The 22,652-nt window shown below is 38.7% G+C and overlaps 1 protein-coding gene and 1 long non-coding RNA gene across 3 annotated transcripts in view; one reads left to right on the top strand and one right to left on the bottom strand.

The window, feature by feature from the left end:
* The window catches only part of Csgalnact (Chondroitin sulfate N-acetylgalactosaminyltransferase), a 409,289-nt gene that overhangs the window by 174,736 nt on the left and 211,901 nt on the right, over nucleotides 1–22,652 (bottom strand). The window lies entirely within an intron of this gene.
* LOC141457254 (uncharacterized) overlaps nucleotides 1–22,652 on the top strand; it is a 306,694-nt gene that overhangs the window by 104,218 nt on the left and 179,824 nt on the right. The window lies entirely within an intron of this gene.

Below are 22,652 nucleotides of genomic sequence, written 5' to 3'. Positions count from 1 at the left end.
TACGTCCAACTACCAATCAGGTGTCATGGATGAAGGCAACTATCAAACTTCGCTACCATTTTCTGATATTTGCCGTTGAATAAAATCCAAGGCCAAGACCAGGTGATCCAGTACATCTTAGCTTTACGGACAGCGCTTCGAACCGTTCGGCTATCGTGGCTTCTCAAACTCTATATAAATGAAAATCGGTTCATGCGTCGATAATTTGAAACGATTGCAATACTTCCCCTTAATAGGTATAAGAGCAGAATTGCGCTATTATGTTACGTGGGGGAAGCTCTAAACCCTTTATTCTGCCAAATTTGATTAAAATCGGGACAAGATTTACAGAGTTATTAGCAATAATATTTTAAGATGGGGCCTTACATACATAGATGTAACTCCTCTCCCATTCAATTTACAGCGTCGAGACCCCCAAAAGGCACATCTACATAAAATTCTTAATAAAATGACACCTCATTCATAAAAATCGGTTGGCGCGTTTAGGCGCTACGCAGTTTATAAAAAAGGTAACAAGAAGAACACAATTCTGAAAATGACGTTTTTGCCCATTTTCGACATTTTTCACAAAATCTGTTAGCTCTACAATGTTGCAAAAAAAAATAAACTAGTAAACGAGGATTTACACTACATTGTAAAGAAAATTTGGAAATTTTATCTTTTATAGAAAATGAGAAAAAAATTGTAAAAGTTTGGTGTTTTTCAACGTTACGCTTTTTCGTGCAGTTTTTGACGATCAACCCTTATACAACCGCCCTACCGGATAGTTTTAATTTTGACGTTATCTTAAAAGTAAGGAAAATATTAAAATCGTGGCAAATTTTCTGTTCCAACGGTGGTGCCTCTTCAGCAAGCATGCATCTTTCTAATGGCGGAATAAAAAAAAATAAACCAAAAGAATTGTCTCTGTCTTTGGCATTTTAAAATATATTTGCAATAATTGATTTAACATCATCGACGGCAACGTCTTATACGAGGTAAAATTAAACCTTACACTCCAACTTACTTTTTTTTGTTGGTTGTTTTAAAGAACTGAAACAAATATCGATTCAACCCGGCATCGAATTTAGAGAACCAGAACAGAGTACTTTCCTAACTGGATTGAGAAATTGATCTCCTACCAACAATTTAAGAGCGTGATGTTTTAGAGATTAATGACCCTCTTATTTCCAAGATGCAATTTACTAACTTAGAGTAGTACTCTTGTAATCAAGATAATAGCCTCACAATGATTTGTAATAATTTAAGTATGAAATAAATTTTTGTTCAGTATTTAATTTTAATTAAACGCACGAACTTCGAAAGATTCCCTTTTTGTTATTAGTGAACAGAAGCATAATTACTAACATTTCGTTTACTAGATAGAGGTGTTAGCCGTCATTAGTATTATTACTTAGTATACATTTAATTAACCTTTATTAAAATATCACAATAAAATTAGTAATAATATATTGTAGACTGATTATTAATAATGGCATAATTAGTTTGTATTCAGGAGAAAGTCAAATGAAAAGCGGACCCACTTAAAAAGTGAAATGAAAATGTTTTTTGTTCCAACTATCCCACCACATTGTAACATTAAACTAATACTGATTTGGGAGGGCGAGACCTGCAAAGCTAATATGTATTGTGGTACTGGGTTCGATTCCCGGTCTTTAGGCCTTGGATTTTATTTAAAAGTTTATAAAAGAAATTTACAGTAAAGTATGTTCGCTAGTCGCCTCCGTCTACGACACCTAATTGCGGACGTAAAGCCCGCCTGAAAAAATAGGCAATTACTTTACTTACTGATTTGGGCATTTTCATATTAAATTGAGAAATAAGTTAAGAATTTATATAACTTCTCTAAATATATTTTCTGTAACTAAGTAAGAGGATCAAAAGTGAGAATTAAGGGGAATTTTAAGTTCCTTCTCTTAGAGTGGTACGGAAAAAGAACTAAGATAGTTGTTTTCTGAGATAGACACGTCTCGACTCAAGTTATGAGTCCATGGTTTGGTTAAGGAGTGTTCACTTTATGGTGTACAAAGTTTAATAAACTTTTATTAGGAAATGAAATTACTTTTATTAAATAGTATTGTAACCTTCCTTTATTAAATAGTATTGTAACCTTCCTTTATTAAATAGTATTGTAACCTTCCTTTATTAAATAGTATTGTAACCTTCCTTTAATAAATAGTATTGTAACCTTCCTTTATTAAATAGTATTGTAACCTTCCTTTATTAAATAGTATTGTAACCTTCCTTTATTAAATAGTATTGTAACCTTCCTTTATTAAATAGTAAAATAACCTTCCTTTATTAAATTTTAATAAATGAACTTTGTGGCGAATTATCTGCCCACTTTAATCCACTAATCAGCTCTTTTTCTTCCAGAACATATTCTCATCCGAAGAATTAGGCACCGATAACTCTGCGATCTTCTAATTGCTTAAAGTCATACCCCTAGATTGGTTGTCTTATAGCTCCGAGGGCTAACTAACGGTTACCAACACTGGATGGTTACCGTTCTCGCTTGCACGTAACTATACACATGCCCGTGTATATTTGTATGAATTATATTTCTTATTTATGTATCTATTATCTAGATTACCATTTTTGCTTATTACATTTATACCGGTGCAAAATAAAAAATAATAATAATTGAAAGGGGAGGGATTAGCTATGTGGTTAGCGTACTCGATTCCCACGCGGAGGTCCCGGGTTCGAATCCAGCTGCTAACCCTTAGATTTTCTCTTCCTAGGAGCTTCTTACAGCTCACTGTCCGGTGATGGATAGTGTGGTCTGCAACGAGAGAACACTGTCCGGAGGCCGGCAGTGCACTGAAAAAAGCTCCGGGCGCCAATAACCTCAGCTGTTGATGCGCAAAAAAAAAATGAACTTTTTTCTCTCTCTCTCTTTGTTATTGGCCTCTTGAGCTAGCAAATCAGCCATTTACGTTCTTCTTTCGAAGCTTCTTTAGTATATTGAATATTTACAGAGTTATCTTGTTGTTTGTTATGAACTCAAAGACCTCTGTGTAAATACTGCCATCATCAGCTGCCAGAATAGTATTTAAACTGGCAGGGAACGGACATCCAGTTGCTATCACAGCCCTCCATAATCGTTCTCTTCCTTTAGTATTGTTAGCACATTCCAGGATTAGATGGCTGGCGTCTGCTTTTATTCCAGAAGTACAGGAACACTTGTGCGTCGTTTCCACCCCAATCCTGGCTAGATAGTGCGGCGAATAATTGTGATTAAACCTCATTCTAATGACAGTGCTAACAAACTTCCTATTTTAGTTCTTATATCTGGAAAACCATGGTCTTTTGAGGACACTAGATTGTAAGATTGTGTAAAATTGGCCTTTTCTCGCCTTTGACAGCTAATAAAATTCAAAGATTAGAATTAAATGTTGTTTCAGTCGATAACGTTAATTCCATTTGAATCCCATCTGCCAGAAAATCATAACATAAATTATATACCATTTTACCATAAATTATGGTAAAAATGAAAATGACCTTAATTATCCTTAGTATATAAAATTTGATCCAGTATTTTTCTTTTAGGATGTGGGATGAAATTAAAGGTGAAAGTTAAGCAGATATTCTAAAATTTTAAGTTAATTCAAGCAGTTATTCAAATTATTAATGGCTAAAATTAATGGAGAAAGAAGAGTGGTAACATCTAAGAGATTTGACTTCTACATGAAGTCTCACTGATAGTGCCTGCAGAGGAAGCTGGTGTACGTCACTATTTGGGTTTAGTGTACCCGCTTAGCCATACCATAGTGATACCCACGTACATATATGCAGAATGCAATACACAGTCGCCTCCTAAGTACATTGTAGGCGCCACGGTAGCCGAGCGGTTAGAGGCGAGACCTGTAAAGCTAATATGTATTGTGGATCTGGCTTCGATTCCCGGTCTTTAGGCCTTGGATTTTATTTAATGGTTAATAAAAGAAATTTACAGTAAAGTATGTTTGCTAGTCGCCTCCATCTACGACACCTGATTGGTTGTTGGACGTAAAGCCCGCCTGAAAAAATAGGCAATTACTTTACTTACTTTTTTACTAAGAACACTGACCTGTGAGGTTACACATCTAATGTGATGAAACTTAAAAAGAATTTCATACCATGGCTTCAGTCAAAACAAAAATTACAGTCTCCAGGTATCCCTTAGGAACTACTCTCAGTAGATTAAAGTTACACTTGGAATCATGATTACTAACGGAAATTAAATGATGAAAATACGTTTTTGTCCCTCAAAATTAGGTTGAAAAGAGTTTTATACTTGTGTCAATTTGCCCTTTCAGCTACCTCCGAAATGTCAGAAAGAAGTGGGGCGTTTGAACCATCATTGAACATTCAACAAATGAACTAAACTGAATAATGTGCACTCTGGTTTATATTCAAAGAGTAATGCAATGACTTTACACTCTATAACAAGGAAGTAGCCATGTTTATTAAAAGTAAAATGAGATATGGAATATATCCATTGATCGAAACCATTTCCAATTTATTTTGTATAGTATACATGATTTGAATGACTAATTATAGCTAATAAACATGCAGGATAAACTTGTGCATGTATGAACTTGTTACTTTGCTGGCTTTAAATTGCCAATTAATGCGACCGTTAGACGTGATTTAAAACAGATTAACAATGCTAATTAAGTACATATTTTAACAACATTTCTGATGTTTGTATAAATTTATATTACAAAATTGCTATTAATTGGACTAACGTTTTGTCAGAATATGGAAATAGATAACTATTTTCCTATGAAATGAGGAAAATTTCCAATTAAAGTGAGGAAAACACAGAAAATTGTTATTATGGTGTTATTTTCTAGATTTTATTTGGCAAATCGATAAATCAATAATGAAGTACCATTTAAAGACTTGAGAAAGCTAATGTTTGTCAGAACATAACCTATAAAATACTTTTTAAACTTAAATCTAAGCATGACTTTTTTTTTGTTATGAACATGTTACACATGTTCGTAGTCTAACTATACTCGGATGTATGGGCACTGGACAAAACTTCAAATAAGAATATTTTAAAAAATTTGACAGCTTATTGTTTACAAGAAAATCTGGAAGCATTAAGAGATGAAACTATTTGAAACTAAAGAAAATTTAAGATTTTATTTTAAGCTAAAATTATACTATTTTTTAAGTTGGCAAAATACTTATGTAATATCATCATCTTATGAAAACTTTAAGACAGGCGATGGAGTTCATCACGGGCTATTCGCCGAGGCTGACTGCAGAATTAATCCGTCAAGGCCGCGGGGCTATAAGGATAATTGTAGGCCTATTAACCGACCACTGCAGGCTCAGAAAACTCATGCATCGCATGGGCTTGGTGTAGGTTCTGTCAGGAAGAGGAGGAAACGGCACTGCACGTGTTGTGTCATTGTGAGGGGCTTGTCTGGGCTAAGGATATTACTTCTCGGGGAGGAAAAACCAAGGCCTGGTGAGTTTTACCCAAGAGTCGCTCTCCAGCATTAAGAGTCTGATTAAAAGGACAGGTCTGGAAGGTGAACTTTAGAGTGAGGGAAGCCACATTAGATCCAAAGGAGTTGCAGTGGCGTAGGCCTTAAGGACCGCCCTATTAGAATCTTATCTTATGAAAACTTTAATGTTCTGATTGGTACATTTAAATTTACTTTAGCTAAAACTCTGGCTACTGTAGGAGAATCATTAAAAAATAAAATAAAGAGCGGTTTTCTCCGTTTTAATTCGAGAATTAGACAATGGTTTACGGGGACTTCCAGGTTACCAAGTGCAGAACCACCTCCTTAAGTATGGCTAATTCAACCTGGTCAGGCAATGAATATTGGCCGCCCACAGATGTCTGTAATATTTTTGATGATGTATAGACCAGTGATGGCGAACCTTTTGAGCTCGGTGTGTCAAAATTTTGAAAAATCGAAAAATAATTTTCGTGGCGAGTCACACATCACAAAAGAAAGACTAAAAAAAATAGAAATATTAATAATTTTTTTAAGTTAATAATTTGTTTAATGCCAATGTAACGGGGCACTGGAACTAGTTGCTATGCTTATGGTTACAGCTGTGTATTTTATTTGGAAAAAAAAGGATTTTATTTATTTTTGATTCATTCTGAGTTGGGACTTGCTGGAAGTAAGACAAGGACAAAACTGTTTGGAAAACCCTGTGTTACCTCTTGTTGACCTGCGAGTCTTCTCGTCTACGGCCCTGCCGTAATTGATGTTATTAAATAATTTATTAAAGAATTTATCCTGTGAATCTATTCTGCTTAATGGTAAGATTGGCTATCGTTACTTTAGCTTATGTCAAATAGTTTATTGGTCATATCTCTCTGTGAGTGTGTGTGCGTAAGTGTGTGTGAATGTGTGTGTGTGTGTGTGTGTGTGTGTGTGTGCGCATAGAATCATTGCTCAAGTAAGTGAGAATAAGGAAGAGTCAGCGGCTGGCCTACATTGGTGTCAGGTGTGGGGTATCGTTGGAAACCCGTACCGAGCTGTTTGCGGTAGCAATAATAGCGTCGCGTACTCTTATTAATAGTACCTCTGAAGTATGGGTGACGTAAAGGCTTTAAAGGAGGAGGTAGACCTGCTGAAAGAGGAAGTTCGCAGGATGAGCTCCCAAAAGGAAGCAGCAAGCTTTTCCTCCGATGAAGGGGGGGTTAAACGAGACCTTTCCCTACAATCGCTAATCATGCCTTGGGGTGGGGACATATCAGATAGGCCTATTGATCAATTTTTGCAGAATTTTGCATTAGTGGCCGAAAGAGGCGGGTGGTCAGAGGCGGATAAACTTATGGTATGTCGCCTTAAACTAAAAGGGGCTGCAGCGGATTGTGTGGCTTGTCGACCGGAGTTATTGCTGCCCACGGCGACGTTTACTGACCTGGTTGAGGTGATTAGAACTCGCTTTGCGAGAGAGGCCACGCCTGAGCAAAGGCTATTGGAACTTAACTCTCTTGAACAGCTGTCGGGGGAAGATGCGCGTCAGTTTGCAGATAGGTGTCGGCATGTTGGTGGAAAAACATTGCCTGTCAAGGCGTCAGTGGAGGAAGCGGGTTGGGCTAGAGCTCAGCTCGAAAGAATCCTTATGGCTGCCTATATAAAAGGGCTAAAAGGGGAGCCAAGTCGGCAGCTACAATACGACCCCCCGAAAACGTTTCAGGAAGCGGTGGCTCGGGCTTCGCGTATTGAGCAAGTGAAAGTGCCGTCAATTTCTCCACGGGAAATAGGGGCAGTGCGAGGAACTTCGGGTCTAGAAGGGAAGACAGCAGTTGAGCCTCAACGATCTGGAGGCGTATGCTTCCTTTGTGGGAGACCGGGTCATTTTGCGAAGTCATGTGGTCGGAGAGGAAGAAGAAGCTTTGGGTGGAGTAATCCACGCATTGAGGCTGGGCCCTCAAAAAAGGAGACCGTCTGTTTTGTCTGTGGCCAATTCGGACACTACGCACGGGATTGTGCTCGACGAGCTACCTTAACAAAAGGCAGAACTTGTTCTACGGAGGAAAACTGGCACCCAAAAGCGGAGGGCTCGACCGATGGCCCAACGTCGAACGCCCGTTAGAAACAAGGGCCCCTGTCCTGGTGCCAAGTGTGGCAACGGGGAAGTCTAAGGGAGTAACAATACCTGTGTTCACAGGAAAGCGCCGGTTGGAATTACTTGTTGACAGCGGTTCAGAAATTTCCATTTTAAAACAAGCGATTCCGGAATTGGTAGTCAAGCAGTCCCGTATAAAAGCAACAGGAGTTACGGGGAGTTCGGTACCCATTATGGGTGAACAAGAGCTGGAGTTCCTTGTAGAGGGGAGCCGGGTGAACCACACCTTTGTGATCGCCGAGGTAGCCACTCGCGGGGACGGTCTAATGGGTTGGGACTTAATGAAGAAACTAGGGTTGGTTGTAGACGCTGGCCGAGGTCAGATCACAATTAAACCAAGGAACCCTTCCGTAGCTATGGTGGAGAATGGCTGCAAGGAGGAAGCATCGTCCTACGGTAGGGATAAGCAGGGGAGTAAGGGGAGGGACCCTAACTGGCCTCGAGAGGGCAGGTTAAGTGAGCTCGGAGTGAAGGTAGCACGATGTCAGAAGATACCGGGTCACAGCGAATGCTTAGTAGAGGGTAAAATAGCCCACGACCTGGAAGGGGACATTCTTTTAGAGCCCTTGGGGTCAATCGAGGGGGGCTTGAGGATAGCGAGAAGTCTAAACCGGGCTGAAGGCCGCCGGGTTTGGGTAAGAGTAATAAACCTGACTGGGTCAGATGTGAATGTGGGGAAAGGACAGTGGGTAGCCACTGCGGAGAGGATAAACTTAGATAGCGCATCATCTCAAGCGGAGATGGTTGGTGCCGTGGAACAGAAAGTGGTCCCGGAGGGAAAAGTGGAAGCCGAGTGGGAAGGGAAGTTAAGCCATTTGGCCGAGGGAGACCGCGATAAATTGATGCAAGTGCTACGCTCGTACATACGAATCTTTCTGGAGCCTGGGCCAGAAGGGTGCAAGTTACCTGTGTATCACAGAATTAAAACAACAGAGGAAGGTCCCGTTATCAAGCGTCCCTACCGGGTTTCCTATAATCAGAGGCCCATTGTGGAAGAACATCTCCGTGAAATGCTAGACAAGGGGGTAATTGCACCGTCAACAAGCCCATGGTCTGCCCCGATTGTGTTGGTACCAAAGAAAAGTGGGGACGGCACTTGTAAATACCGTTTCTGTACTGATTTTAGGGGACTTAACAAAATCACTAAAATAGACTCCTACCCACTACCACTAATAACGGAAACGTTGGAGAACTTGGGTAGAAGCAGGTACTTTTCAACAATCGATTTGGCCAGTGGTTATCACCAGATCCCTATCCACCCAGAGGACTGCGAAAAAACAGCTTTTACAACTATAGGGGGCCATTTTGAGTATAAACGGATGGCTTTTGGTCTGGTTAACGCGCCAGCGACGTTTCAACGTTTAATGGACCAATTATTGGCGGAAATCAAAGGGGAGGAGTGTCTGGTCTACATGGACGATATAATTATCTACAGTCCCACCCTCGAAGAACACTGTCGCCGATTGGGTAATGTATTGCATCTCTTAGAGCGTGCGGGGTTGAAAGCTAATCTAGGGAAGTGTGCTTTCGCACAGCGGGAGGTGCAGTACTTGGGACATGTTGTATCTGCTGAAGGCGTAAAACCAGATCCTAGCAAATTGGTGGCCATCAACTCTTATCCTACTCCTACCTCGGCAAAAGAGGTAAAGAGTTTTTTGGGTCTTGCGGGATATTACCGCCGCTTTATAAAGGGGTTTGCGGACCTTGCTCAACCACTTACCTCATTACTTAAGAAGGATGTGATGTTCACCTGGGGCAAGGAGGAGCAGTCTGCGTTTGAGGTTTTGAAGAGAACACTGTGCTCCTCGTCAGTACTAGTATACCCAGATTTTAGAGACAGCTTTATATTAGCGACTGACGCTTCGGGGATAGCGTTAGGAGCAGTTCTCTCCCAACTATGTGAAGGGCAAGAAAGACCAGTGGCGTATGCTAGCCGTCAACTAACTCCAGCTGAGCAAAGGTATTCCACCACGGAAAGAGAACTGCTAGCAGTGGTCTGGGCCACAACACAATTCCGCTGTTATCTTTTGGGTCGAAAATTCAAACTCGTCACAGACCATGCTGCTTTAAAGTGGATGCTGAGCCTGAAAGACCCTTCCGCGAAATTGACACGGTGGTCTCTAAGATTATCCGAGTTCGTGTATGACGTAGAACATAGGCCCGGGATTAAACACCTTAACGCTGACGGATTGAGCCGAAGGGTCGCTTCTGCTTTCGAGCCAGAGTCGGTAAACGAAATCTGGTGGGGTACGGGGGAAAGCGACCGGTTCGTGAAAGAGCAATCCAAAGATCGCTGGTGTAGCCAAACTAGGAAGTCCTGGCCAGAGAAAACATATGTTCACGAATCCGGGTTGTTATACTGGACAGATAGTAAAGCTCAGAGAACCCAGTGGCGTATAATGGTACCAGCCAAACAGCGGATTCATATAATCAAAGTCCATCATGACGCGCCCTGGTCCGGCCATCCCGGTATAGAGAGGACTTTAACTCGTATCAAGGAGAATTTTTTTTGGCCCGAGATGGCTAGAGATGTTGAGCTATACGTCAAAAGTTGCCACTCTTGTAATGAACGTAAGACACCAAGTGGATTAGCAGTACCACTGGGCCGAGTAGCTGGAGCTACTTATCCCTTCGAGTTGGTCTCCCTGGACGTAGTGGAGTGCCCTCTAAGTAGCATGGGAAACCGCTACCTTCTTACTATGGTCGATCATTTCACTCGGTACGCAGAGGTGGTCCCGATGAGAACGCAAACGGCTGAAGAGACTGCCCGGGCATTTGTCCATAATATTATTCTGAGACATGGGGCTCCTCGTCAGGTTCTGACCGATAGAGGTACAAATTTCCTATCCCATTTGTTTAAAGCAGTCTGCCACGTGCTGCACATAAAGAAGCTACAGACCACCGCCTACCATCCCCAGAGCAATGGAATAGTGGAGCGTATGCATCGGACACTCATCGAATCTCTCTCCCACTTTGTTAGAAAAGATGGCCGGAATTGGGATCGATGGGTGCCATTTGTTGTGATGGCGTACCGCTCCACTGTTCATTCATCAACAGGGTTTACTCCTCATTATCTGTTATATGGGCGAGACTTTGAAATGCCGTTTGATTTCCCATATACGAGGCAGCAACAGGCGGCATCTGTGGAGGAGTATGTGACGCAATTAAAGGAGAGGCTCTCCGCGGCGTATGCCCAGGCCAAAGAAATCGAGACTAAAGCCCGAGAGTCGTGGACCCGTTCTTATGACTCGGGGAAAAAGGACCGGGTATTTCACGTAGGCGACAAAGTGTATTTATTGGAGCCGGCCATACCACAAGGTCAGGCGAAAAAATTTTATAAACCTTGGTCGGGACCACATGAGATAAGTGCAAAAATCTCTCCCTGCGACTATGAATTGGTTTTGAGTTCAGGGGGTCGATATGTGGTGCATGCCAACCGGCTCAAGCCTGCCTATGAAGCCAGAGGAGACTATGGTAGGGGGCAAGCAAATGACGCGGTTCACCCCTCAGGAGTTTCGGAGGAGACGGCCACCTCAGGCAGTACTCCTCAGGCGGATAATGGGCAAGGGCTGGGAGAAGACTTGAGTGAAACCCCTCTCAGAGTTTCCCTAGCACCATCCACACAGAGTGAGGCGGTGGAAGAGGGAGGGGAGGACGCTTCCGAGAGTCCCGAGTCCACGGTGGGAGAAGCAGATTCATCGTGGCACCCAACATCCGGACAGTGGGGTCCAACAGAACCCCCAAGGTCTCCTTATTTGTTACGTGGTCAAGAGAGCGAACAGGAATCTAACCACAACATTCCTTGGGAGGTTAGAGTCAATCTACGGCCGAGACGTCGTCGAGAGCGCATAGATGAATGTAGATGAATGAGGAATAACTACTAGACTCCATTCTCTTATCAATCACCCTGATTGGCCCCAAAACTATTTGAATAAGCGTATGGAGCAAAAGCCAAAGAATTAGTATTGATATGGATAGGCATGTGAGGCCGGTAGGGGAGTGGACGGAGAAATGGCCGTGGCGGAAATGAGAGGACCCATAAACCAAGATGAAAGGGAATGTTTCTCGAGCGGAATACCAGCAAAGAGAGGTCTTGGCAACTCAGGAATCCAGCCTAGGTTCCTAATCTGCCAGCCATTTAAAACAGGAGTGTCTCGGAGCAGAAGAGATTATTGAGCTGAAGAGTGCCTCGCGGAGTCGACAGACGTAGGCGCCATAAAGGAAGGCAGAGGCTCAATTCCGAAAACGTAACCGAAAGGGCGAGTGGCGTGAAGAATTGAATCGGGAGAGCAGCGACAGAGCGCGCAGGACCATTCAAATGGTAGAACAAGAGTAGCCGTGGAGCGATAGCTTCTCCAAAGGTTCCAAGATGGGGAAACTTGCTCACCAACGGGACACACCTACATGTCATCCACTGCGAAGACTTGGGCCAGGAATATTCAAGGGTCGGCTGCCCATGCGGAGTGGAATCAGGAGTGGACCAGCACGCGGTAGGAGCGGCAGAGTCGACAACCTCCCCGAGGCTTGAAAAGTGGAGTCCACTTTTCTTCAAAGGGGGGGATAATGTAACGGGGCACTGGAACTAGTTGCTATGCTTATGGTTACAGCTGTGTATTTTATTTGGAAAAAAAAGGATTTTATTTATTTTTGATTCATTCTGAGTTGGGACTTGCTGGAAGTAAGACAAGGACAAAACTGTTTGGAAAACCCTGTGTTACCTCTTGTTGACCTGCGAGTCTTCTCGTCTACGGCCCTGCCGTAATTGATGTTATTAAATAATTTATTAAAGAATTTATCCTGTGAATCTATTCTGCTTAATGGTAAGATTGGCTATCGTTACTTTAGCTTATGTCAAATAGTTTATTGGTCATATCTCTCTGTGAGTGTGTGTGCGTAAGTGTGTGTGAATGTGTGTGTGTGTGTGTGTGTGTGTGTGTGCGCATAGAATCATTGCTCAAGTAAGTGAGAATAAGGAAGAGTCAGCGGCTGGCCTACACCATTTAAAATACAAAAACCAAAATTATGAAACCAATGATTTACATTTAGAGACTTGTTTTACATATTTCATTGACACTTAACATAGAAAATCAAGTAATATATATATATATATAATTGAACATTTCAGAATTAAATTATTAATTATTATTAACGTAAGTAATAATATTATTATTAATACCCCTCCTCTATACAATTTACACTGCTGACCTTCCACTGCATCCAAATACTGCTACCTTTACCTTCGCTGACGATACGGCCATTTTATCGTCTGACAATGATCCTGTCATGGCAACTCGCCATCTTCAATCCCATATTAATATCCTAGAACCCTGGCTACGAAAGTGGAGAATTAAGGTAAATCAACAAAAATCCAAACATATAGTTTTCACACTAAACCGGGAAACCCTCCCTTCCATATATTTCAATCATATTGCTCTTCCTAGTGTTACAAAAGTACGTTACCTTGGACTTCACCTCGACAAGCGACTAACCTGGAATCCTCATACTCGACTAAAACGAACTGAGTTAAATAACAGATATAAACTATTAAAAAAATTACTAGACAAACGTTCAAAACTGACGCTACGTAACAAAAGAAAGCTGTACTACACATTACTAGCCTCTATATGGACATATGGAATAGAACTGTACGGGACAGCCAAACACTCGAACCTTCATCGTATCCAATCCCTTCAATCCAAAATCCTTCGTACCCTAGTCAATGCTCCTTTCTACGTCTCTAACCATACTATCCACAATGACCTTAAAATCCCTTCGTCTCTGTCCTCGCCAAATCCCGTTAACATAAAATTCCATTCCCAACTATCCTCTCACATGAATCCTTTAGTCCAAGCCCTCTCAACCTCCACCCTCCCAACTAATCCTCCACGACAGTTGAGGCGTCGGTGGCCTTGCGACCATCTGCGAATGTAGCGTCGGCTGTCTAGTGTGACAGTCGTGATTCTCCTGCTATTATGGCATATTACGACTGCTAACGCTGGATGGCCGTCGTTCATGTTAGTCATGTCAATGTGTGCTTGTTGGCCTAGCCTATCTGCACACTCTATTATCGACCATCTGTTTTGCTTGTTGCATTGATTTCTATGCAGTTGTAAAAATCTAAAGGTTAAATAAAAAAAAAATAACCAACTCTGGCCGAGATGACAAATATTTGAATTATGAAATTTTTTATCTTTGAAGATGCGTGTCACCAAAAATGAGCTCGCGTGTCAGCACAGATACGCGTGTCATAGGTTCGCCATCACTGATATAGAACATAACTGGAAATAAATTACCATCTTCAATTATTTGAAGGATGAAAGTTAAAGAAGCAGCTGAAAACTACTTCGAGAAGAACGGAAACACTTGAAATCTAATTCAGGATGAACCTTAAAAAAAGCAGTAGAAGGAAATGTTGGAAAAATAGAAATAATGGAAAGTTGAATGCGCCAGTTTGGCCAATAACTGTGTATTGTCTTTAATAGCCGCTCATAGAAAAACATAGCTACTGCCAGAGAAAGGAAAAGGGCCCAGCTCCAACTCTATCTTGGTTAATATTTTTTCCAATAGTCACGTCGCCCTTTGTTTCAACTTTGACAGAGTTCTTCTTCCAGTTCCTCTTCGGTCTCTGTTTTTTTCCCTTCCATCCGGGCTCTTTTGTTGTTATTATTATCTTCAAACTTGTAATTCCTTTCCAAAGTAATATTGTTTTTATGTCTGTAAAGTTGTTTGTTGAAATTTCTAGCCATTTCTTCAGTTTTTCTTTCCTTCCGAACTTTTAATGTTAAAATACAGCGTATTTCCATTAATGAAAGAAAATTTAAAGCACAATACTGTATGGCTATTGTTAGAAATCTGAATTCCATTTTATTATAATTATTTGATGTTGGCCGAATATGGTATATACCAGAGGTGGCCAACTTTTCTGTACGAAGATCTACTTTTTATCTTAAAAGTGTGTCGCGATCGACTTGTGGTCATAGGCGTAGTCTAAGGGGGAAGAAGGGGTGTGAAATGCATACTATGTTTCAGTATAAGGTGCATTCCAGCGAGGTATGGGTAGACAAGTAAAATATTTTATTTTTTAAATCACTTATTAAGTTTTCGGGGTATAGACTCATGAAGAAAATAAATTTCCAGACCCAACTTTTGATAGCAGCATTCCGTACAAGCGGTACCTGAAAAATTTTCCGACACTTCTTCAAGATAGATTTTTACTAACTTAAAATGCAATTTAATTTTTTTATCAACTGCAATGTATAAATTGTACTATTTGTTCGTAAATATGAAAAAGTTGTTATAAAAATGCACAGTATGGCTGATAATTTGATTTCAATATTTCACTTTCGCGTTTTTTTTTTGGGGCCAGGAAAATTTATCATGAAAGAATAATATGAGTTACTTTTTGCTAATCTATCAATAGCTCACTGAGTACACCTCCTACTGAAATATAGATATACGGCTTATTTACCTACGTAAAAAACGACAACAATAATTATTTATCCTTAACAAAAACTTACAGTTTAAAAAGTTAAGTATAAGGGTTGATTAAACGCCAAAAGGTACACAAATCAGCAAGTACCCAACATTTCATTAATACTTCATTGATATTATTTAAGTAATTTTACCGCATTAATTTTCATTAATATTTTTTAAGAATTTATTAGATGTCACATACCCTTATGCTGGCCATTTTCATCTACAAAATATTTGTTCAAGTAGCACACCATTTAACTTAGATTGACTGTAATATCTATTTATCTATAATAATCAAACTATTAATCACTGGTGAAAAAGAAAACGTTATAAAAATAAAAAAATATGAGGCTACAAAATTCATAAACTTTTTTAAAAATTGCTTACACCAACATACATCAATGATTTTATTTATTTTTATTTTTAAATAAAAATCGTCGGTTTAAGTTCATTCTGCGATTAAAGTAATTGTTATTGTATGAAGTAGTCAAACGTTTATAATAATAGGTAATAATTATCTGGCTTTATCGCAAATAATATAGTTTTCTTCAATTACATTCTCAATCTAGGTGTTCTTCCCACAATGTTGTGTATATGTAATATAAAATAAATAAGATATGCATATTTTTAGGACAGCTAATTATTCCAGTATTTTACCATAAGTAAAATTAGGGGAACTAAATTAAATTACAATTGAGAAATGAATAAATAATGTTGAATAATCTACTTGTTATTAACTGTGTGTCCTCACGAATATTTCGGTAAGACGAATTCAAGACTGAAATATTGCTTTAAATCCTCCGTGATTCAAATTTAAACAGTAGCCGACTCTAAATTTGTCTTTTTCTAATTTAACATGCATGTATATGTGACAACTTCAGAATCAGAAGAATAATTTGGAATAGAGTTAAAATAAAGTACCTATTTATACGAAGATATCATATACATTTTATCACAATTATAACTATTATGAATGAACTGGCCAGCATAAGGGTATGTGACATCTAATAAATTCTTAAAAAATATTAATGAAAATTAATGCGGTAAAATTACTTAAATAATATCAATGAAGTATTAATGAAATGTTGGGTACTTGCTGATTTGTGTACCTTTTGGCGTTTAATCAACCCTTATACTTAACTTTTTAAACTGTAAGTTTTTGTTAAGGAGATTTTTGTACCTTTTGGACAGATTTTCCTTTTTGTCTATTAGCAAAGTTACATATCTGCTTTACAGATTGGATTTTTTTAAAATTTGGAATAAGCTATTCTATCATTATAACCTGATAAGGTGTTAAATCGGAACCGTAACTACCACTGGAGAGATCTTTTTAAAGAATGGTTATAGTTGCGGTCCCCAAACCATCCTCAATAACAATTTTTTTGAGAAAGCCTTTTTATATAAAATAGGAAGGTATTTGTACGTAAATAGCAAAATTAAACTGCGATTTCAGTACTTCCTTTTAAGAGGAGCAAGAAAAATAAACTGCGATTACAGTACTTCTTTCTAAAAGGCAAAGATTTTGAATCGAACGACAATTCATTGATGTAAATCGGTTCACTCATTGATAATTTTAACGATTGCAGTACTTCCTCTTAGTAGGTGTAAGAGCATGATGGCACTTCACAGCCACGTAGAGGAGCTTTAATCACTTCTTCGTGCTAAATTTTATCAAAATCGGGTTAAGCTTTGTAGAAATATTGGTAATAATAGTTTTAGAAAGGGCCTTATTTGGGTGGGGCAAACTCCCCTCCTTATGAGGCATAGCGTCGAGACTTTTAAAGTACAAATCTGTACAAAATTTCGATTCGATTGACACTCCATTCATGAAAATCGGTTCACGTGTCGATAATTTGAAACGATTGCTATACTTCCCCTTAACAAGTGTAAGAGCAGATCGTCGCTTTATTGTTAGGTAGGGGAGCCCTAACCCTATCATCCTACCAAATTTTATCAAAATAGGGCCAAGATTTACAGAGTAATTAGTAATAATAATTTTGGAGGGGGCCTTACATAAAGGGGGCTAACTCCTCTCCCATTCGATGTACAGGGCCGAGACCCCCAAAAGGCACATCTACATAAAGTTCCGAATCGAATGACACCTCATTCATGAAAATCGGTTCACGCGTTTAGGCGCTACGTTGTTTACAAAAAAGGTAACAACAAGAACAAGAACAAGAACAAGAACAAGAAGAACAAGAACAAGAACATTTTTTGAAAAAGCCGTTTTTGCTCATTTTCGGCAACTTTTTTCTCGAAACCTATTAGATCTGGGTGGTTGCAAAAAAATTATAGTTATAAAGGAGAATTTGGAGTAAGATTTAAAGAAAATTTGGGAATTTTATCTTTTATAGAAAAATAGAAAAAAATTGTCAAAGTTGGGTGTTTTTCAACGGTACACTTTTTCGTGCAGTTTTTGATGGTCAACCCTTATACAACTGTCCTACCGGACAGTTTTAAAAGGGCCAAAAAACTCACATCCAGGGGAATTAAAAGAACATGGATTATTATTAACAATATTTATTAATTCAAAGTAGCTACAGATAAAGACAGATTTAGAATTTACTTTGTTGCCTTAACATTAATGGGAAGGCTGAGTTTGCATGTCTCTAAGGAATCATAAATTAGGTGTATATAAAATATACAAAGATTATATAAGGACTTAGTCTTCGTTAGCTTCAAGTATGAAAATGCCGATTCTACAATTGCTTCAAAGTCCATGGTACACGGAATTCCAACCTAGACATTGCGAACGATCGACGATTGACCAAAAGTGGCCTCGCGATCGACTTGTTGGCCGCCCCTGCTATATACAGTGTGCCTCATAAGTTATGTCTGTGGCTGTAAAGGTTGCAAAAAAACTCAACAATTTTTTCAATAAATTTTTTATTCGAAATAATCACCATTAGAAGTAATACAGATGTTTGCACGATCTTTCAACCTGTTCATACCTTTCAAATATTCCTCCGTTGAAATATTGTTTAACTTCGTTGTCACGGCTTCTTGTATCTAGTCTATTGACGCAAAATGGTTCCCTTTCAAGTCCATCCTTAATTTGGGGAACAGGAAGTAGTCAGGGGGACTTAACGGTGGGTGGCCGAGCGCAGGAACCATTTTTTTGGGGGTCAAAAATTGAGTGATAATCGCCGCGGTATACGCTGGTGCGTTATCGTACAAGAGGAAAAAAGAACGATCTCCCTTAAATAGTGCATTATACGATGGGTTTTTTTGGTATTCCCGTCAGTTCTTCTACCAGCCCACAGCTCGTATTTAACACAGCTGCGACGATGTTTTCGTTACACTTTGTGACGAAGGGCCGTCCATTCCTTTAGTCGTCTGCAACCGACTCTCTATCCACTGCGTAAAGATTATACCACCGAAAAGTCTGTAGCACGAGACATTACAGATAAGCCACATTTAACATTTCGAAAGTTTCCGTCGCACTTTTATCGTCTTTAAAGCAAAACTTAATCGCAATTATTAATTGTTATTTTAATTTTTCGTCAAATTATGACTGCTACCACTTGTGATACTACCACGCGAGCTGCTACTGCACCATTGCAGGTGAGCCGATGAATTTGAAACTTCGTACATGAGTGAGAAAGGTTGTAGTAACTAGTAGCCAAAATTTTATGAAGATGCCGCTAGTAGTACCGATTTTATAGCTATTGTCTTAAAACATATGGGACACACTGTGTGTATAATTTTACAATTATGATCCCATTTCTCGTTTGTTCCAGAAACTGAACACAATGGAATCAAAGTTCCAAATTTTTGAACAAAAAACAATTTATTCTTTACTTTAGAAGGTCGCCTACTAGCATCCCTCCAACAGAACGCAGAGGGTCACCCTATAATAAGAGCAACCTATCAATTTTGTAAGTTTTACTTAACTTACGAATCTGATGAGAGATGGGGCTGTTTAATGTTTTTACTGTCAACAGCACCTATTCATGCTATTCTCCGCTTGGCTCATTCAATCCCTGCATTTCCTTAATCTACACTAACTCGTAAAGAGTCCTCTACGATTATCTTAATGGCCGCCAGCTCTTGTTGGTGACAATAGTGATTACAGTTGGGCGAGTAACTTGATACGACATTTTTGCATGCCTCTAGCCAGGAGTTTCCGTCCCTACCCTGCCTGCAGTCATACCATTCGGCCACTTTGAAAAGGCATTTTGCTGCGCCATAAAGAGTTGAAGATCCTAGGAGAACTATACAGTACGTTTCTCGCGGCTAGCAATCTTCCGCCTCATTACCGCTGTAAGTGGAATGACCGGGCGTACCCAGACTAGAAAGAACATCATTTTGACGACCAATTCTCGTCAAGATATACCAAGAAGTCCCGTAGTAGCCTTCACACACTACTTAGGACTTTATGGCATGCAAGGCCAGATGTCCGTCCGTATAGTTCACGAATTGCAATTATTGTTCATTCTTTTTGGTGATTGATTCATAGTTTCAATAGGATGAAAAAATAATTGCCATTTCAGTCGTGATACATTTATTCTGCCGGACTAGGTCATCTTCAGGGCTAGTTTACAAAGTAATATTTTTACATTGTAGGGTTGGTGTGTCTTCTGTCTTGTCTGTTCTTGTACACTCAGTCCATTTTATTTACAGGAAAACAGGAGAGACACTAGAATCAACTTTCTACTGGTAACGTCGCTGACTGTTCCATTTGTAATTCAATCTCTGTTATCGACTTTATAAATTGCTCATCTTATTCCAGGCATTAAATTAGCTATTTTAAAATGTCCTTAAAGAATATTCCATTAGTTTTTAGTTTCAAATTTAATTTCGTTTAATAAATTTCGCTCTTGCTTAACTACTTGGCTGTCTGATTACAATTTAACACTGCATTGCCAATCCGGAGTCAATTTGACTTCAAACAAAATAGGAAAGGTCTCTGTTTCCCCACATCTCATAGCTATCCCGAAATGCTCTTAGATATGCTATCCCCACCCTCTCACCATTTGATAGTCACGAGCTTAAGTCCGCGGACTTCTTAGTTTCTTTTTGCAGATTAGTTTACTTGAATCATAGGAGTCATTTTGACTCCAGATTGGCAATACACGTAAATATATCGGAGTCATTTGGACTCCTGATTGGTAATATAAGTAGATTTTCTGTTAGTATCTTGACTCCAGATTATTGCCTAAATTTTTATTAGCTAAATTTATATAATTTTCATAGAAAGTATCAAGGTGCTAAAAAAAACCTCTTTATAGAATCGATTTTCTGCCCGAATTGTAGCAAAAACTTGTAGCGAATTGGGTAATTTCCGATCCGTGTCAACAGCGCACAGTAATTTAAAAAAATAGTGAATGTAATTAAAAAAAAGGAAAATGTCCCTGATCAGAAGGCAGCCCAATCAGGATTCTAGAAAATACTGAAATTACTTCGATCCTAAGTTGAAGTTAATTCCTTCTGCATGAAATGTTAAAGCCAATTTGTGCACAGCGCCAAAATTTGTTTTTTCGTTCTTAATTCCTATTCTTTCTCATCCTTTAATGCAAATTTTATTATTAAAATTGAAATCAATGTAAAAAAAGATAAAAATAAGTTATGGAGTCAATATGACTCCACATTGGCAATAACTGACTAAGTTTGAGCATTGGCAATGCAGTGTTAAATAAGCGTACTAGCTAGAGATAGAAGTGGACCTTACACTGAAATTAAGCAAAATTATAGACGTCCACCATTCCAAGTAGTTCTTTTAATTGAATTTTTCAGGTAAATGTTTAATTTAAAGTTATAGGACCGCAGGTAGAGACTCGGTCTCAACAATTTTACACGATAGCAAGGAATTTTATTAACTTTCATTATCTTGTTAGTGGTTCTAATTAAAAATTAAATTTTAGAAAATTGTAAAAAATGGTTATTTGTTCCGGATGGAAAGCCAACCGCTTGCCTTTAAATTTTCCGTTCCTGGTAGCTCTTATAGCTAAACTATCCGTTGATGGAGCAAGAAGAGTACGGTGCCTGGAGGCCAGCAATGCTCCATTCTCAATTACAAAATCAATTTTACGTTTATTATAAATATATTTTAACTCTGAATTAAAATTTTTTAAATACGATATACGAAAGTCTCCTGGAATGAATTCCGATTTTATTAAATTCACTTTTCTTGGAAATAACTCATAACTTCAAGAAGAATATACTAAATTTCTTACACAACTTCATTATACCGTAACCCAGTTTATACAAATATCTTAATCTCGAACCGTACCCAGATTCTTTATAAAGGGAATGTTCTCACTGGGTATATTTATCAAAAGTACGAGTAAAAGGAGAGAAGTTGTTTTATTAACTTTGCTCATATTAAACACGACATTGAATGTAGACGCTGTGCTCTAAAGCACGTCGCCAAGATGCTATAATAGCTCCTCGCAAACTGTGCACCATTCTCTCTTCTTTATCTGATTAACTTCTGACATTCAATGATAAGAGAGGCGTGCCAGCTGGAATTGGGGACGGTAGCACCATCCCATTCATCACTCAGTGAATTCTGATATACTTAGGAAAGGATTAATAAGGGTTCGCTATTGACATTAATGTTGTTCGTTATTAAGATTAAAAATAATCGAAAAAAAATTTTCCCCTTATTTTTGGGGTGGAAGATTAACAATGGCGGGCAGCGTACTAATAATTTCTTTTCAGAGGTAATATAACTAGAAAAAATGACCTCTAAGGTACTGAATTTTATAGCAAAATTTCTACTAAAGTCAACGATAACGACTTTATAATTTCGAAGCTGCTTATTGTCGTATCATTTTTTTTATTTATTTTGCACCAAAGTTAGTGATTTTTGAGCTAATGTTTCTAAGTGCCAAATTGAACTTGTTTTTAATGCAAATATAATGAATGCCGAACAATTTGTGTTTCTTCCAATGCACCAATTTTACATTATGTTCTTAGAGCAGCAAAAACTAGATCATATAAACGTAGTTTCAAATTTATTATGAAAGCAGCTTCTGATCGCAGAACATAATCTATTAGAATACAAAGAAAATATCTTTTGGGTGATTTGGTGTTCAATTTGAGATCTCTTTATTTTAAGACGAGTTGTTCAAACAACTTTATTTTTAGTTGAACGTAGATTTATTGCACATTAAAAAAAGTTAAAAGTGTAAAAATAATTGAAAAACTTTAAAAGAAATAATGCTTTTACAGATTGCTTTGCTCTCTAAATTCATGTCTGCTTTAGATAAAAATGGCTGCGCTAACTAGCTAGTCTGTTACTGCGAACTATTCCTATGGACCACACCATTGATTGGTTGGGAAAATCATTGTCTTCAAGGTAACCTCAACTTCTATGCCTCTCTATTTAGCATAACAATTTGTGTTTCTTCCAATGCACCAATTATACATGTGTTCTTAGAGCAGAGAACCAGCTAAAACTAGATCATATAAACTTAGATATATCAACCTTCAAGGTAAACACGCATAATGTAAAACATATTATAATTGTTCATTTGTTAAATAAAATCCCTGAAGGTGAATCCTAGAAAGTAAAGAGGTACTATCGTTCTAGGAATTTTCTATTAACTCTATTTTAGTAGCACATCTAAACTCCT

This window comes from Rhodnius prolixus, unplaced genomic scaffold (assembly GCF_049639745.1).
Source record: "Rhodnius prolixus isolate KJV_2025 unplaced genomic scaffold, Rpr scaffold_10, whole genome shotgun sequence".
In the NCBI taxonomy this organism is placed as follows: domain Eukaryota; kingdom Metazoa; phylum Arthropoda; class Insecta; order Hemiptera; family Reduviidae; genus Rhodnius; species Rhodnius prolixus.
This window is presented reverse-complemented; position numbering and strand designations above follow the sequence as displayed.